General features: G+C 27.4%; 1 long non-coding RNA gene across 1 annotated transcript; it reads left to right on the top strand.

Annotated features, from left to right (window-relative positions):
• The first annotated feature begins 7,035 nt into the window (after positions 1-7,035).
• Positions 7,036-13,687, top strand: LOC126552758 (uncharacterized). Its single transcript, XR_007606177.1, has 2 exons — positions 7,036-7,255; positions 13,437-13,687. It is a non-coding gene; the product is annotated as an uncharacterized LOC126552758 (long non-coding RNA).
• The last annotated feature ends 6,363 nt before the right edge of the window (positions 13,688-20,050 follow it).

Here is a 20,050-nt window from a genome sequence, read left to right as displayed (position 1 = left end):
CGTATTAAACTTATAATCCAAATAAGTCTGTGTACATAAATATAGGTACAATATTCAGTTAATATAATTTCTTTTGGTCTAATGGCTATACCTATAATATTATAATATTCCTATTTCATCACATCTTGCACTATTGGATACTATTAAGGTTTGACTTGAATAAGCACCTCATTTGTAATGGTCGTATTTATTACTTATATTAAAATACTTACCTTGATTATCTGGCTTAACAGCAAAAATTTATGTTTATGTAAAAATGTACATCACGCATGCATCCATTTTCATTCATCATTTTAGTAGGTTTTTTTCTACATTTAGCCATTTTCAGACATGATCACTTTTTCATAGATATTCGATCTTCGTAAAATATGTTTAGAATTTTTAAGTTTTGATTTATTTTCATTGATATAGAGCAAATTTTGGTAATAGGATTTTAATAAACGACAAAACACTATTGTTTTGCTTAAAAAAGCTATCCCGATTTAAAATGAGATTGTCTATTGATAGTACAAATATAGATGTTATTTAGTACAATCATTAATCTATGAGCAACTCAATGTACAAATATTGCTTTTGAATATTATAGGCGTATTCTAGACTGCACCCTATTGAACTCTCCGCTCAATAATTGACGTTATTCGACATTACTGAAGTAGGTACATCGTATTTCCGCTATGTAAATAATATTCAAAATTTAGTAGTTTTATAGTGGTTTATTTTTGTACTACCTATAATACAATATAATATTTTTAAATAACACGTATTTATTTATTAACAAAATATTTTATACACGGGTACGGAGAAAATTTTGGAGCTGTAGTAGATCCCTTGGACCCGATTCATGGACATTTCCCCGTCAGACATTTCCCCGTAATCACTTCCCCGTAAGACATTTCCCCGTCCAATATAATTTTCCGTATGACATTTCCCCGTCCATTATATTGTATTTATATTATCTTAAAAATATAATAAAAATAAATCAGTAATGAATTTTAACATTTTCATGTTTAGTTTTGTAATAATGATGTTAGGTTTGTATACTAAGTACATATAATAAAATAAGTTTTAACAAATATAAAAAAATTAATCAATAGATCTCGTTAATATAATAATATAATGAATTAAAAAAAAATGTAAATAAAATCAATCAATATATCACGTAAACATAATAATATAATATATAATATAATAAATTAAAAAAAAATATGTATATAAAAATGACCATAAAATATTTTAATATTTAGTTATATAAAATGAGGTTCGGTTTGTGTACTAGGTAAATATAATAAAATAAATTTAAAAAAATCAATCAATAGATCTCGTTATTATAATAATATAATGAATTAAAATTTTTTTTAAAAAAGTCAATCAATATATCACGTAAACATAATAATATAATATATAATATAATAAATTAAAAAAAAATATGTATATAAAAATAACCATAAAATATTTTAATGTTTAGTTATATAAAATGAGGTTTTATACCTTAGGTTATTACCCATGTCTCTGAATACCTAATATCAGGCGTCGCATCTAAAAAGAAACTGGTATTGCGACTTGTTATAAATTTAAAAAAAACAGATAAACAATTATTCCTTGTCAAGTGTGACACTAAATTAATAATCACTAATACCGATATTTATTTAATGATGTTTTCTATTCTTTGGGGACTGGAGTAGTGGAGTCACAAATTATTTCATTGTAATAATAGTACGCATTACTTTATTCTACTTATAGATATCTAATTATTTTCAAAAACAAATAAAAATGAATCTGCAGTGCGGCATTAAACTTTAATGCCATCTGCTGCAACAATTATATAATATGTCACCTTTTGTTTATGTCAATACTCAACGATATTATTCTAGTAGTATAAAATAGTATGTAACTTTTCATGGTTAAAACTAGTAGAACAGGATCTCTGTTTTAGTTGCTTTTTACAATGCATTTCATTAAGATTTATATAAAAAAATACTCAATACTCATGTGCATCACCTCTTTTACCAGTTACCACCTATAAACATGGATTTTACCCGATCTTTTAAAATAATTCTAGGATATATTTTCACTTAAGTCTTAGATATTTTTTAAATATGAATAGGTACATCGTTCACCCTACAGTTTTCGATTTAAACACATTACAGAACTCGTTTGGTATAGATAAAGCAGTTGGCGTGGACCCTTATAGTATATAATGGGCCATATGTAGTAAATAGACAATTATACAAAATAATGCCTAATACTGAGAGTGAAATTATCGATATTGTAATATATTCTATGGAAAATAAACCAATTATTTTACAAATGAAAATGGTTTAAAACTACGTTAAAAATGAATAGTTTCAGTTCTTTCGTATCGTCGTGTTAAATATACAATCGTAAAAAATACCTGTCGTACTTGGTTTTTAAAGGTATTAATTTAAAATCTGTTTTAAAAAAATATTTAAAAAACACTTGTTTGTTTGTATGTTATGTTTATAATGAACAGAAGTTAGAACATATATAGAATGAACTAACCTGCAGACAATCTGTTTAAAATCACTACATGTATATATACATATTAATATATATATATATTATGGTAATATAATACAGCATTGTATGTATGTATGCTTTAAAATTACAATGCTTAACGTACTATATTAAGTAATCTATAAAGTATAAGTATATGTATATACAGTACACACGAAATTTTTTAAAAGCGTGCTACGTAGGTATATACATACAGTCGATTCCGTTTAATAGAGACACCGGTTAAAACAAATGTATACTTGTAATGTAAAAGTACGCCGCTTATCTGGGCCGCGAATCCGGATAATTGAGACATTTTTATCGAGTTTAATATTAAATATTAATAGATCAATAGTCCGACAATCGCGACAGACTCACGTAATCGGTCATTAGATTAAATTATATACATTTTATTTTATCGTATGTTCAAATGTGATGTGTGTTAAATGTTATTTAGTGCATTAGTCGTGTTTGTCGCGTGCAGTTCCGATGTCTCGTATACGTAAAGATTTATCGCTTGCGCAAAAATTAGATATTCTAGACAAAATTAAATTACAGTCACCAGGCTGTATAGTACTCGTCGTCTTTCAGAAATTTTAGGAGTATCGAAATCAACAATCGCGCGAATTCAACTACAAGAACAGTTTTTGCGAGAACAAGCTCTTAGTCAAGTGACAACCCGGAAAAGGAAACGAGAGGGTAAAGATGCAGATGTAGACGAGGGACTGAAAAAGTGGTTTACACTGGCTACTAGTCGGGGCGTTCAAGTGTCGGGTCCTATATTAAAAGCTAAATCCGAAGACCTTGCAAGGAAACTTGGTAAAGACGAATTCAAAGCCACCGTCGGTTGGTTATCTAGATGGAAAGTAAGACACGACATAAAATTTAAAAGATCACATGGTGAAAAAGCTAGTGCAAACTCAGAGTATGCCGATGAATGGAAATTTACAAAATTACCACAGATTCTTGCAAAATTTTCTCTCGATGATATTTATAATGCAGATGAAACAGGATTGTACTACCGTGCAACCGATGTGTCCCAATAAAGCGGAATCGACTGTATAATAATATAATATATATATTGCAATAAACCATCGTAGATATATATTTAAATACAGGTCGTATTCGATGTAGAACTCAATAAAATAGTCGACGTTTCATCATCCCAATGCTGTTACTGAACGTATAATTAAATATTTTATATTATACTCAAATATTTTTATATTTTATTTTATTATAAACATTAATATTAAGTATTTATAGAAATTAAAGAATATTTTATTTTAGTTGTTATTAAGTTTTATTTGTATTATAATTTATTAATTAAATATTTAAGCTAATAATAATTCGAGAGGACGGGAGATCATAATAATATATTGAAGTAACGAATAAATAAATATATGACATTTGGAGGACAGGGTTAGTAAAAAGCTCAGGTGAAACTCTGTGTAAAACAAACCGTATAAGTGCTTGAAAAAGTTATTATCTACATTCTACATATTAATATATATAGGTATACCTACATACCTATATAAATACGTGCAGTATATTATATGTACTATGTGTCTATGTAACTCAAAGTAACAAGAGAAAAAAATATAGTAGATAATGAATCTATATAAGAAATTCAAAATATAATTACGAATGTAAAATTATTTTGGGTAAAATAATAAAATATAATAATTATTTTAAATTACGTGGAGTAAGAGATTTTTAGTAACCAGCTTGTCCTCTAAATGTTGAAAATTAATTATTTTCCACTTATTTCACTACAGCTCCTGTTTCTAGTGAAATATTCTAGCTTTAGATGTTAAACGCTTATGATTATGATAAAAATATCATAATTATCGATCGTTTTTCATCAAGTCCAAATTAGTATACGAATCTGACTTTATACAGGTAATAATAATACCAATAATATATAATACGAGAGCGATGTGTGGCGAAGTCGTACGTCTAACACAAATATGTTTGTATATTATATTAGGTATATAAATGCACTCGTGCATCGCATGTCGAATTATTACTGTGTTTAGGAAAATCGGTTGTACAAAAGATTCACGTCACATTATTTATCGTGTAGGTATATAATATATATAGGTTATGTATCAAGGCACTAGCGCTGCATAATAAATTTTTATCGGCAGATGTTTCCTATAACGTGTTTCGTTATACCTATATACGTACATGTTATTATTATTATACACGTTGAAAAAATTAAATAAAATAATAAACCTAGAAACAACGCCAATAAAACCTGCAGTAAGCATATGCAAAACACTCTGATATACATAGCATATTGAAATCATTGTCGTCCCGCGTCGTGATGGTACTTATATATACGTGTGCGTTACATGTACTATATATTATGTGTGTGTGTGTGTGTGTGTGTGTACCTACAATAAAAGCCCGCTATAATTCCAATTATTATTGCCCGGGTTTTAAGTATAGGTGTACATTACCTATATACATATTGAAACGTGTGTAAAAAAAGCGATTTCTCTCACACATAGTCACAATGCGCGCAAATAAATACGTATAAAAGTGCACACACTCGGTACGCAACGAGTTATCAGAAACACCTGTTAAATCTAAAAAACAAAACCCCGCTAATATCTATTCAATATGTTTTCTCTCGTACCTATGCGATTGCATTGGTTTATTAATTTCCCGTATTTAAATATCTATTTAACGTCCCGCAGTGGCGGTGGCGACAGCTGATGTCAAGGTCTCGCGCGTCGTCGTCAGGTGGTCTCCTGCAAAACCGATGAATTACAATATATAGGTAGATACCTACTACGTATAGGTACACGAAATATCATTTCATTATACTTATCTATACAGCCATATAGACATATAGTAGAGTATAATGTTATGCACTATATACGATCAATAATAATTGGCACCGAAATGTTTATTCAAAAACAAAAATCCCCATCACGCGCGTTACTTTATAGTTAATGTATACATATTATTATAATAAATGCGATGGACATAATAATAGGTAATATATATTCATTAATGTAATATGAGTGGTTTGATCGTTAAAACAACAGAATCAAAAACACACATTGTCATTGTTGTGTATGAATGAAAAGTGATTTTTCTGATTTCCGTGGCCCGACACCGTCCCGTTATCCTGTCCGAACGAATTGCTAGCGCTTGTATAGATAGGTACTTATTCATAAGAATTGCATATTACTAATACTAATATAATTTGTTTAATATTTTAATTATTTAAAACCAGCCTTACCTACCTATAGATTAACACTTTCTTTGTAAATTTTGTAGCGTTTACTCAATTTTAGCAGTTTGGTATAACGAAACGAGAAACGTGAATAACGGTTTATACATAGTATACTGTATAGAGGTATATAGGTATACGGTTGTTGGTTTGTATATGTGACTGACACAGATAACAGATGTTTCACTCATAGTTATTGTAGGTATTGTTTAAGAAAAAACCTCGATTTTTCACCCCCCAATAAGATAAAAATATGTCCTTTTTCGAACTTCCCGCTGCACGAATGAAAGTAGAACGGATGTAAGTATAGGTGCTACGCTAATATTTATTAGAGCCGTTGTTATCGCGTATTCAGATCCGCAGCAGATGAAATCGCTTTACTCCCCCAAATCTTGAAATGTTTCGTGTGTTTTGACGCTTTAATGGTTTTGTACATAGATACTGCAGGCCCGATTACAGTAGTGCAGGGTGTAAATAAAATAGCGGTTTTACATTATTATGTAGTATAAATTTATTTTATATACAGGCAATTAAAAAATTCTACTGTTAAAATTCGATACTCACTTTTATAAAAAAAAAGAGCGTAATAGTATTAGTATAGGTAGTAGTATTATTATTTATACGTTTCGTTTCAGGTCCTTTCTATATTCATTTAAACTAAAAAGCTAAAATACATGATATAATATAAGTATTGTATTGTTTGAAAAGTGCTGGAAATTTTATTTTTTATTTTTGGTATCTCAAAATACAAACTAGATCCATTTGCTATTAGAAATCACCCTAAAAGTTTAAAAGTAAAGTATTCTCTTTTACTAAGCAAAGCGTCTTCACACATAAATTTAAAAAAATTTAACACATTGTTGTAAAATTTATAGATTCTTCGCTCCGTTCAAAATCTAAAAATATTTATTCATATTTTTTCTTTGAACTTTTTTTTGTTGCTTTTTTATAAATAAAAATATATTAATTATAGACAGCATAGAACTATTCTAAAATCTTACAATAACTTAAATTATAACTTTCTATGCACTATGAAATTTTGAAAACATTTAGTTTAATTTTTAGCTGTTTATAAATTAATATTTAAATTTTAGAATTTTTTAATATTTATGTTAGTGAAAATTGTTCGATGTAATAAATTTAAATAATTGTTAGTTATATTTTTCTTTTCATTTTCACAGATCAAAGATATAGTGTCAACATAATTAAATACATCATCATTGTCATGGTTTTTAATAGTGAAAACTATTTTTTTGCACACTTTATAAGACGTTACACTAGATTTATTTCTTATAACCAAATTTAAAATAAAATAACAATTATAAATTAATATAAATTTTATAGTAAAAAAATTGCAGATAATATTTTAAGTTTTAACAAATCAAAAACTGTAATTTATTGTGCTTTTTGAGTTCTTTGATTTATTCATGACCTAACCTAACCGCACCTGATGGTTTATCAGCGAATAGACCACCACCTGGCCGCTGCAATTTACAAGTAACAGCATTTCTAGAAATTAATAAAAAAAAATCCAATCGTCTTTGCCGGTAAAATTGGGCACGCTTATGCATATCTTATAGTTAATAGAGCAGCTGCACAATTCGGATAGCACCCGGTTAACAGTTTGACTATTCTTTTTTTTTATTACTAGTACAGAATATTTTAAAAATGTGAAACTTGAGACCAAAAGGTTTATTTGATTTAGAGATTTTTTGTATTTTCATCTCTTTTAGGCTACAAAGTCTCATAGTATTAACTATTAAGTAAATAATATTTATTATATTTTATAAAATAACATTAAAATATAATTTGTTTGACTAAAAGTTTATTTAAGAAAATATCAATTTACCATGTACAACATTTAAAATAATGCCTGTTGAAATTATATTCACGAAATTGTAGTATCATAATATATTAATTAACATCCGTGCGTGGGTACTCATCTTTGAAGACAACTATTTTATACGAAGAAACCAAATTTAAATAATATAGGTAAACCATATGCCGATACTAAATTATATTATCGATTTCCCTAACTGCAGTCCTCTTTAAGGATAATTGGAAGCGGTAGTTTTTTTGTTTTTGTCATTTATATGTACAACATATAGGATAATAGACGTGATCTATTTCCAACAAATCTATTGATATAATGAACCGATAAAAATTCTGAAAACAGATTTTAATTTTATTTAAATCAAAAATTAAAAGTATGGGAAAGTTGATCTCAAGAAGACTATGACAAAAAAATCAAATCTTCAGTTTTTAGAGTTCTTATTGCTTCATTAAATCAATAGGTTTGTTGGAAATATATCATATTTATAATTCTGTGTTAGATAAAGACAGAAGATCAACGTGTGGAATCTCTATAATGTTGCGAATTAGTGTTTTTAAATTGAATTTCACTGGATTTGGAGCATAGTAATTGGACCATTAATAAAATGAATACTAATAATATACGATTATGATTTTAACTTAATTTAAATAATTATTTTCATCACACCTATTTATGATAACAAAAAAATTGTTTATGCTTTCTTATAAAATATTAGGTAGGTACTTAGGTATATAAGCACCCTAAATTTCCGCCTACTTAATATGATTTATATGTATAAAAAAAAAAATAATAATAATAAAAATAAACGCAATACTTAATTGTAGTTATTCAAATAATAAGGAAATTATTTTGTATTATTTACTAATCGCATTACGCATTAAAAACAAAACAAAAAAAAAATTAAATATTTAAGTATTAACTATTAAGCCAATGAGGCATTGAAAAAGGTGATAAAGGTTTTAGGTTTTAATAATCGCTTTTAACTCTTATTACTATGTGTATAAATATATCGTACGTATTATTATTAAATATTAATCAAATAATTTTGAGTTAAAATAATTAATATTTAAGAAATTCGTATATGAAGTATTAATTATAAAATCTAAATATTTCCTAATATCAGTTAATTAATAATTAATATATAGGTATTAGGTATACCTACATGTAAGACGTTACTTACGTCTGATCTTATACATGTAGGTATATGCATTAATTATATACTTAATATGTATAATGTGTATGATAGGAAAAAAACACTTAAGTTATTTTACCAACTCAAAAGATTTAAAAATAGTGTTTTTATAAGAAAAACTCGTATAAAATATATTATGTACTTAGTCAATTATTGAATTATCACAGTCATCTACTACCTATATAGTACCTATAGAGGTATTCTCGAAACCATAAAAGTGTACCTACGTGTTAGCATTAAGTAAATATTGAAGCGATTGTTTTATTTATTTTATTTTTAATAGATAAAAAACAAAAGTAATTTTACCATTTATAAGTAGTTTTGTGGGGAATTATCAATAAGGGTCTAAAGGTCGTTCAATGATATAATTCCTTATTTTATTTTCATATCCTGCAATATTCTGATATTGAGTGTACTCGTTTAATTCTTCCTGAGTAAGTTAAAATATGAAAAATTAAAATAAACAACTTCTTTATAAATTTATCATTAAATTAATATTTAGAAGTTTGGGCCAACTGATAAAGTTCCTAAAAAACTTTATATAGTAGGTATATATAATATATATATGTTATGTATAGACAGTACCTAACGTCTGATTTATGTTATGCATATAATTTTCATACGGTAGTAATTGTATTTATAAATTTTGTTTTAATCACATTAATTATAATTAAAATTATTTATGTAAATCTGCTACGAATAGCGTAAAAAATATGGTATGACCAATAATACAGAAACTATTTGATTAATTTTAGTTGATTTTATATGTCATATATACAACGTGGATAAGATTAATTAAACGCCATTATCAATCATTTGTAATTAGTATTATAAGTTCCTATACATACAATTAATTTCTCAGTTTTAATAGGTACTTATTTATTGACAAATAATATGTATAGTAATGTCTTATCAATTATTAGATACTATACAATGTCTATAAACATTTTTTGAATGACCAAAAATAATTGTCCAAAAGTTTATTAATAACATTTCTAATTTATTTGGCGTGCTCTCGAAACCATTAGAAGTGTACGTGTTAGCATCAAGTAAATATTGAAGCGATTGTTTTATTTATTTTATTTTTCATAGATAAAAAACAAAAGTAATTTTACCATTTATAAGTAATTTTGTGGGGAATTAACAATAAGGGTCTAAGGGTCGTTCAATGATATAATAACAGTCAATTGTAGTTTATATCCACTGCAATTACATTACCGTAGTCTATGTAATATACAGTATGGTTATAATGACAATAACAGGACTCTCTGCGTTCATATAATTTCCATAATATAAAGTGAAAAAAGTGAATTTTATTTTCTAGAAAGCGGTCAAAATACAAGCGATTTTTTATTTAAAAACGTTGAATTAGTATACGACATTTTTAACTTATTGTGATGTAATATAATTAATTAATGCGCCAATAAAAACAGGTATAATATATAATTGGTAAACAAGTGAGTATAGTGAACATTTTACGGTAATAGGTAGGTATAGTATTAGGAACGACCGAACGACGTACCTATAAAAAGTGTTACAATATTTTTAGAAAACCGCGGTGAGCAAAACGATCGAGTGGCAGTCCTGTGCAATATACAGCCCCTATATATACTAATCATGTGTAGCTTTTAATATAAAGTCGGTTCGTCCTACCATTTTTTTTTCGTCGAGGCCACCTATATATAGTATAAATAGATAAATATCTTCCATCGACGAACTGCAGGACGAATGCATCATATAGGATTCTCGTCCTGCACTGTGCGACGGCAGCGGTCGACTTACGAAATTTCTATACTCCCTATATATAATACTTCATGCAGTTCACGTGTAAAATACATCGTTTGAGCTTATACGGCCCATCTGGGGGGTACACGTTTCAATCGCTCCGTCGGTTAAATTGTATTATTGACTATACGAACGCCTTTTACATATATCTCTCGTATAATGTCGTTGTGATGGCGTATATCGCGGACTCGACCGGTACATATTATCAGTGGCGTGGCGAAGTGAAAATATTCCAGAGGCAAGTAACATATAGCCCGAGGACCCACCTACCCCTTTACTATAGACTCAAATAGGGTTTTTTTACCCAACCCTACAAAACTTAAAAAATTTCTGAGGCAATTGCCTCTGAAATTACTCTTCGCCACGCCACTGCATATTATAATATTATAAATATTATGTAGGTAACGCACAAGGTATATGATAACCGTCAAAATAATAACGTTATTACGTACGGGGGAGGAGGGGGGCACTGTATGCGTGCTGTGTGTACAAATGCACAATTATTATTTATCTGCGTGATGGCGATTGATGCATCGCACGGCGCGCGTGATGTCGGAGGCGCGCACTGCTGCACATTAGTGCACGCGACGTCATCGTTCCCGCGTGGATCGCAGTGGTGTTTATATAATATTATTTATTTATTTTGTTTTTTTTTTTCATTTCGTTTTCCGGACGGATGAGCCGGGCGAGCGTACGCGAAACAGCAACACGTATTGCGAAGGGGGTGTTGGCGCGTACGCGTGTAGGAGGAGGAGTGCGTGCTGCCGGGATAGCACCGTCGTCGCGCGTCCTCTGGTCTGCGGCGTCTGCCGGTACGACAGCCGTAGCGTAACGGTTTGCCGGCCGCCATCTGTTGTACACATAAAATGCCATGTACACCACGTCGGTATATATACGGTTATAATATTATTATTATTACAGATATACACACTCTTATATATATATATAGGTACCAGGTACCTATATATAGGTATTGGTGAGTACAACATATATATACGTGGATGCAGTGTAAAAAGAAGAGCTGCGGTGTACCGCTATAGACGCGTACTTGTACCTAAATACATATTATACCTTTTTTTCCCTCTCGTTTTTATCCGTCATGTATATAGAGGTATATGACGTATATGCACGCGCTCTAGCCCGTGCTCGTGTGTGTGTGTGGGGGGATTTTTTTTCTATTATTATTATTATTATTTTTTTTTTAATGGAAAGACGCGGACAGACGTTACAATATATACTGTAATATCCGTGATGTATACTGCTGTTTGACGTGGGCCGGCGGACGCGTGCGCGCCGTTAATTAATATTATATTGTAAAATAAAACCGTCGCGCCGCAGCACCCACTCTCCCCGTTACGATATTACGCGTATTATGAGTGTATACGATATATAGATATATATAAATTGATCTATGTTGTGTATTATAGGTAAAGTATAATAATATGTGATATTATACGATATTAGGACGTTGTACGTCACGGCGGCGGCTGCTGCTGCCGCTCCAGTATTAGTAATAAAATTCGATTTCGATTTCATTCGGTTACAGGCACGCGTGCGGTTATAGGTATACAATGGGGTATAGGTAATAATAATATAATACCGATTTTTAATCGCATATATATATATATTTAGTAATATAACTATACTCTGCTGTATTTTATCTGTAATGTGCAGGGATACATCATCCATCCCCCTTACAAAAAACTGCTGCTCAACCGCATAGACTGTTTCCGATTCTACGTCCGATTATTCCCGTTTCCTGAAAAATTATATGACTTTGAAAGATTAATTATATAATATGATGGTGCCAAATAAATATCTATATAGTGTAAATGTACCTATGCGTAATAACAAGTAACGTATAAAGACGTGAGAATATGAATATATACCTAGTCATAATTATAACAGAAATTTATTTTATTAAAAAACAATAAAAATTCGATAAAAAAATAAATTATAAATAATATATAATACAAATTTCATGCAGTGGATCAGGAACCATAATTTGAAAAATGCTGGATTAAGTGAAGTAAAGATGAATACAATTTTAGTTAACAATATAATTATTAATTGTTATAATATAGCAACTTCACATAAATAAGCGATGTATACCATATAATATACTGAAGTATAGTGTATAGCATTAATAGATTTTGAATTAATATTATACTATTATAATTAGGCTATATTTTGAAAATTTCATTCAGTATATAATAAATGATAATTTTAATTAACAAAGAAAATTGTTTAAATCAATCGACTAATACCTACCTTTTAAAATAGCAACAGAATACATATTTACTGATATCGTTTAAATGGAGAGTAATCATTATTTTTTTTATGAAATAAATATCGAATTATATTATTATATTTGATTTTCAAACACTCAAACAAATTTAAAGTGAGTTATTTATTTTTTTTTTTTGAAAAAAAAACTTATGATGCATTGATATACCTTGACTTATACCTATTATACAGTTTTAAATCTTTGGTATACCAAAATTAATAATTCGTTGAATTCTTACGTAGAACATAATTTGAAAATGTTCGCAATTTTGAAGGATTTCGTGAAAATACAAAAATTAAACGCTTATATAGTTAAATATTGTTCACATATCTTTTGATATTTTTAAATCTATTTAAAAAAGACTTACGAGGAACCTTGATTTGTAATTGTGTTGACGATTTTTAACAAATTCTAAATCATTATATTATATATTATATACCTATTATTACTTGGCACATAAAACATTTATAGATTGTTTAAAAATAAAATAATTGGTTCCAAACTAATAGTACTCGGGTAAAAGATGGATTTTTGATTTTTGGTCTGGTTATCTATATAATTTGACCTTTGTTGTTTCCAGGAAGGTTTGTGGACAAAGCTTGTTAATGTACATACAAGACGTTATGATATTAGTCGATGTACAATAACTACATGCAAGTGTGACTTAACATATGGTTCACGTCTCGTTTTACAGTTCATTTTCAATTAAACAACGAAAAATACGTCGATTTAAACCGTGATGGTAAAACAGCTATATAGTATATTAAATTGTTAATTTATGTATATGTACACCTATTATTTAAATATAAAATGTAAATGTTAATATCATCATTCGATTATTATTATTTCTCTCGATTTGTGCACACTTCTGTTTATTAGGTATTTGATGTATTCCTCTATATATAACACATTTTCTTAATGGGTGAAGTACTGAAGTGTTCTCAAAACTTAATGTATTAGTTTGATTAACAAATAATTATTGTATAGTAATTTTCTAAATGCAGTGAAATATATACTTAATATGTAATATATATGTATACCTTTAAATAACAAACAGTGAGGATTGTAATTTAAAGAAACCTGTAGGCCTCTAACTACAAATGCTTATCTTATCATAATATGTTGCCTTTAACCACAATCTTTTATTGATACTCGATAATAATGAAATTAAAGACTTAAGTATACACATGAATTTATTTTATTTTACCATCCAACCAATGTAATACGTATATTTTCTACAAGCATATGGCAAGCGGTTTAAAGTAATATTAACCATTATTATTTAGTATATACCCTAGCTGTACCTTATTTTATTCCAACAACTATATACATATATATATAAATATATTATATAATAATCTTAATTTTAAAATAAATATTTTGTTGTTGCTCGGTTGAATAATATTAATATTTGCTAGCGCGGTTCTATATACCTTCTAAACAGCTATAGGGTGACTCCTCCGGATTATTAATTTAATGCCAGGTTTATTAGTTTTTATAATTTGAAGCATTGCAGTGTACAAACTGTAGACATATTTTTGAGACTTGGCTAACAATAGGTATACTCGTATACTATATACTTATTGTGTCTACACTAAAAATAGTGTTGAATTATTTGATTGACATTAACATTTTATAATATAATAAATACATTAGTATATTGAATTATTGTATTTATACTTTGTATTTACATACATATAAGAATATGGCACAAGTATACAGACGTGGGTATATAAGTCTTATTATAAAAAAGTAGTAAACGAATCGATTGTGCATCCATCCATAGGATGGAACGGAATCAAATTTTTATTTTTATTTTTTATATATATATATTTTGACCCGTATTAACATATATGTATGTAGACCGAGACGTGTACATTATTCAATGACTTATAAAATATGTAAGTTATATGCTTATATGTATGTGTATATGAACTAACCAAAAGATATATGAGTAGACTTGAACGCTACTAAAATAAATATGTGAACTACACCACAGTTATATAATATATTATAGTGACTTTAAAAATATGAACGTCTATAATAACTATAATATTCAATTACCGAAATACGCATTCAATAATTACCCAGTGCATATTTTAATGTTTGTACCTACCTATTATGAAATATTTTATACCTAATATTTATTATATATATGAAAATTTTCGATTTTTGATTTTTGATTAAGCATACTATACCTATAACTTATAATATGGATAGGGGTATATAGACGAATAAATGGAACATCTCTATATGCTAAAAATATATTATATTATACTTATGTATAAGATGTTACATCAACAATATACTTGAATCTCACTGTCTCAGGTTTCATTATAATTATAAAATCGCATTATAGCTTATGAACATAGATACCACAAAAATGATAGGTACCTATACTTATAACTGCAGATGTTTTTGCTTTTTGGGTACTTTAATGTACACGTGGATCATTTGTAATACATTAAATCGCATAGTTGTATTATATATAAATATATATTCAATCAATTCTAAATGAAAACGAATACACCACTCATAATATAGTCATCATATTAAATCTTAAATGATTGAGCGCGTAATGTACATTTATATTTTTAATTTCGTAAATTCAAAAAAGCCAATTCGGCGAATAACAATTTAATATATTAATATTAAATTATTGTAGATATATATACTTAATACTTATTATAGATAGATCGAATAATATTTAATATTGACTTAACATTTAATTAATGTATGTGGTCGTGTGCACTTCTGTTGACTTAAAATCATTTTGGGTTATAGTAATAATAATGTAATATAATCACATTTTATTTTCTCTACGGCACGCGGCGTGTACCTATATAGTCATTCCGTTTTCAATTATGTTAATGGTTTTTTTTTCACCTAAACTTAATTTATTCTTCTGTTGATAATGACATTAATTCTCTTGTTTTTGAATTATTTCGACGATCATTAACTTTCGCTGTACGTATTTGCATGCATTTACTACGTGTTTAGGTAATAAAAAAACAAAAAAATCATAATAAGTATATAATATGAAATGGTATATATTATACTACATAGATGAAACGAAATTAATTATTATGGTGGTAAATTTGGATGATTGTTTTACTAGACTAAATAAAATATTTATACCTATCTATAGTATAACAAATATAAATATAACATGCAACATGTGTAACCTTATATATGATAATAAAAAACTCATAAACCGATTTATATAAAATTTTATAATGTTAGGTATTTGTACTTATAAGTTATAAACTATAGTTATATAAAGTAATAAGTTTATATTTTTGTTCATAAATTATATCCATCACAGTTGAAATATACTAATAATTTCATTCAAATATTCGTTTTTAAAATATTTTTTAAGCACCTACATTTTTTTTTTGATTTCTTCTTGCTATAAATTCTGCTATTACTATATACTTGAACAATATGTAAAAATACGACTTCGTATAAGTTATAAGAAATATGCTATTCCTAAGAAAAGTGCTTACATTCAATTCATATGTATAGAGGTACATTTAAAAGATACCAAATGATTGTATTATACATAATAGTACATATTAAAATTATTAACATTTAATACTTAAGTCTATATTAGTATATTATACACGTGTATAATGTGTAAATAATGTATATATACATAAGGTCTAAATGAGCTACAATGAATCGAATATAGGTACTGTTTGTTCAATTGAATGAATAGAGATTACATATAGACTATATGCATCACTGTGTTCAGGAATTGTGTTTAAAGTATAGACCGTGACTTTATCCTTAGCAATTATTGTTTGAAAAAAATTACACACTTGTGTAAACAACATTATTTATAATGTCTTAAAAATCTATTTTAACTGTCAATATAGTATATAAAATATGTTTTGTTCATTTAGTAGGCATTTATCAATCTTATGAGTGTTGCAAGTGTGAATAAGTGAATTTACACAGAAAATTTTTTTTATGCTTAAATGCTTAATGAAATTATACTTTGAAAACTCAACTATAAAAAATACCAAAAGTAGATAGATGAAATTTACACAATTTATCGATGAATTCTTACTACGGTGCATTGAAACATTTTATAGAGATTTTACATTACCTGAAAGTATTTAAACAGCCAACAGGAGAAAAAATGAGATTATTGTATATAAAAAAAATTATAGCTTGTAATATATTTGCAGTATATTTTTTTTGAAAAATTTAAAAAGTATTGCTAAAAAATTTTATACGATATAGAAACAATTTAAACATATTATTAATTACAATAAGTGTTTTTACTATTTACGAATGAAGTCTATTTTCTTTTTATCTCTACTGCGTAAATTTGCAATGTTGATATACCTATTTCTACAGTTCTTCATTATAATACTTCAATAAATTCCCCCTAATAACCTGGGAGAATATATAGTGATGATAGAATCACAAAAATATTTATGTAATTTTACACTGCAATGTATACCTACAATTGATTTCAATTGTACATATTCATTTTCAGATTATCGTACATCGATAACAATTATATATTAGGTACGTAAGACCTTTAGACCATATAGACCTTTTCGCATTTAATTTAATATTAATAGATACCAAGGTACAAAGTGTCGAAGTTTGATTCACATGAATCACGGTTATCTGTTTGCCTCCGATAACGGGTACTATAACTGCAATCCTAATAGAGCATGGATTGAAAATTGAAATGTTATTTCTATAGACGCAACTTCATGTTTATAGTTTACACGTCAGTCAAGTCGCACTTTTAATATCATTGTTTTATATATTTTATATTAATATTTTTGTTTTTATATTTAATAATTTTTTTCTCATAATATTTAATATCATTACTTCGTAAATCAAATTATATAATATATTTTTAAAATGATGAAAATAATAAAAGTAAATATATTGTATATTTTTATGCCTTACAAAACAAATAAAAAATTACCTAAACTCTAATTTAAGGGGGGTAATGAGATTTTAGTAAATTTAGAAGGGGGGCGTAGAATGACAAAGGTTGGGAACTACTGACCTTTACAGTATACCTATCTATACTACCGTGATGATTGGGTATAACCACTAAATGTATAATTTCAGTTTACCTGAGTCACCATCATCAATTTTATCAGTATAACAATTTGCGATTCGTGATGTGAATCAAACCAATTTTACACAAGTACACAACCATATGCGATTGTATTATAACATATACCTATAATAAAATATTTGCTACTATGTTCAGTGCAAAACAATTTTGACCCAAATTTTTGATCTACATAGGTAATATATAAAACGATTAACGACCAACTCATCAACCTAATCACATAAAGTTAAAAATCTGAAGTTGATTGTACACTGTATCTACTAGTCTGCAGTATAGGTATAATAAAGATGAAGTCAATGTTATACACAATTGTGTGTTGACTTTGAGCTAGATAAGGAGCTTAATATGTATAATCAACATTAAACTATATAATTAAAATATGTTTATTCGTTGCTATATAATATAGTAATAATACTAATAGTGATTATTGGTTATTATAGCCTTTTTTTTTTTTGCAGTTTAGAACCGACGACCTGGAGGGGACTGCTTTCGCATTACTTCCTCAAGGAGGTTATTATAGCCTACAATAACCTACAATAACCTACAATAATAACATCAGTTGCTTACAATTTTATTTATATAACCACATATTATTACTGTTTATAACCAAGTTATACAAACTATTGTTAATATTGGAAAAAATCTTTTGAAAGTAAAAAAAAAGGTATAGCGGTAATAGGCATAAGTACCTACCTATTACCGAGTACCACTATAATATGTAGCATGTACATATACCTATGAATTAAGTCACTTTTATAGGTGTTTAAATTTGAATTAAATTATATAACATTACGTATAGGTATAAAATACGATTCTGAGTGGAAAATCACCAAGTGATATGTTTTTTTTTTTTTGTAAATAGGTATAGCTATTAAAGCCATTATAATGTCGAGGCTCTACACGGCGTTTTCTGCCGCATTTTATCCATGGTGCGTATTATAATTTATAATACGCGTCTATTATAGTTTATAATATTTGCGATATAAAACAATATGAATTATATGAATTCGACGGAAAACGCCATGTAGGTATAATACCGCGGCTTTATTTTATTTTTAGTATTCGGTTAAAGTTTTTTTTTTTTTTTTAGAGTACCTACCTATATAGGTTGATATAATTTTTTTTCGAAAATATTGTATTTATTATATTATTATAATATTTAATTATTGTAATAATATATACCTATTTATACCATATTATATCAACTTAGGTATATCACACAAAATTAAATAAAATCTATTATGTGTTTAAATACCGTTTTACGATAAAAATAGATTTATAATATTTTAAAATAAATCAAAAATGTTATTGTGTAGGTACCTATATAGTATAAAAATTCATAATAATATTAAATAGTAAATAGTATTTAAGTTCTTACGAATAAAATTAAATGTCTATTATAAAGAATAATTGTCTTTATACATCATTTTTTAGATTTTATATAGTTTCAGTATGAACTTAGTCAGTGGCGTATTTAGGGGGGTCAGGAGGGGCATGGGCAGTACATTTTGGAGAGCGTTTTGATATAATACGATACTTAGGCCATTTGGGTGATAAACTGATAAAAAAAGTAATGGCACTCAGATAACCGGCTGGGGCGCAAAATTCTTATAAATACGTCTCTGAACTAGGTACCTATAGGTTATTATATAGTATAGCTACTTATTATATGAAGAATCTTGTATTTAATTTTCAAAACTTAGATACAAAAATAAAAGTTTTTATATGAATGTATAACTATAAAATGGTTTATAAAACATTTTGTGATTTTGATAATAGAAATTCGTCAATATAGGTAGATTCTAACTTCAAATGTAGGTAGGTATATCTATATGTATAAAAAATTGTGCTTATATGTATATTACCTACCTATTTTTATTATTTTTATACAGATAGGATAAGAATAACTTTTATGGGATCTTGTATATTAAATTTTCAAGAATTTTTACCACTACGAAAAATTTTAACGACACTTATAGAAAAAAAATTTCTTATGCCTAATCTAAAAAGAGTTTAAAAAAATTTAAAAATTTAATAGAAAAATGAATATGATAACAATATTATACAACCATTTGTTATTCTAG

The sequence above is a fragment of the Aphis gossypii genome, chromosome X (assembly GCF_020184175.1).
Source record: "Aphis gossypii isolate Hap1 chromosome X, ASM2018417v2, whole genome shotgun sequence".
Taxonomy (NCBI): Eukaryota; Metazoa; Arthropoda; class Insecta; order Hemiptera; family Aphididae; genus Aphis; species Aphis gossypii.
The sequence above is the reverse complement of the archived record's forward strand: the minus strand, read 5'-3'. Positions and strand labels throughout refer to the sequence as shown.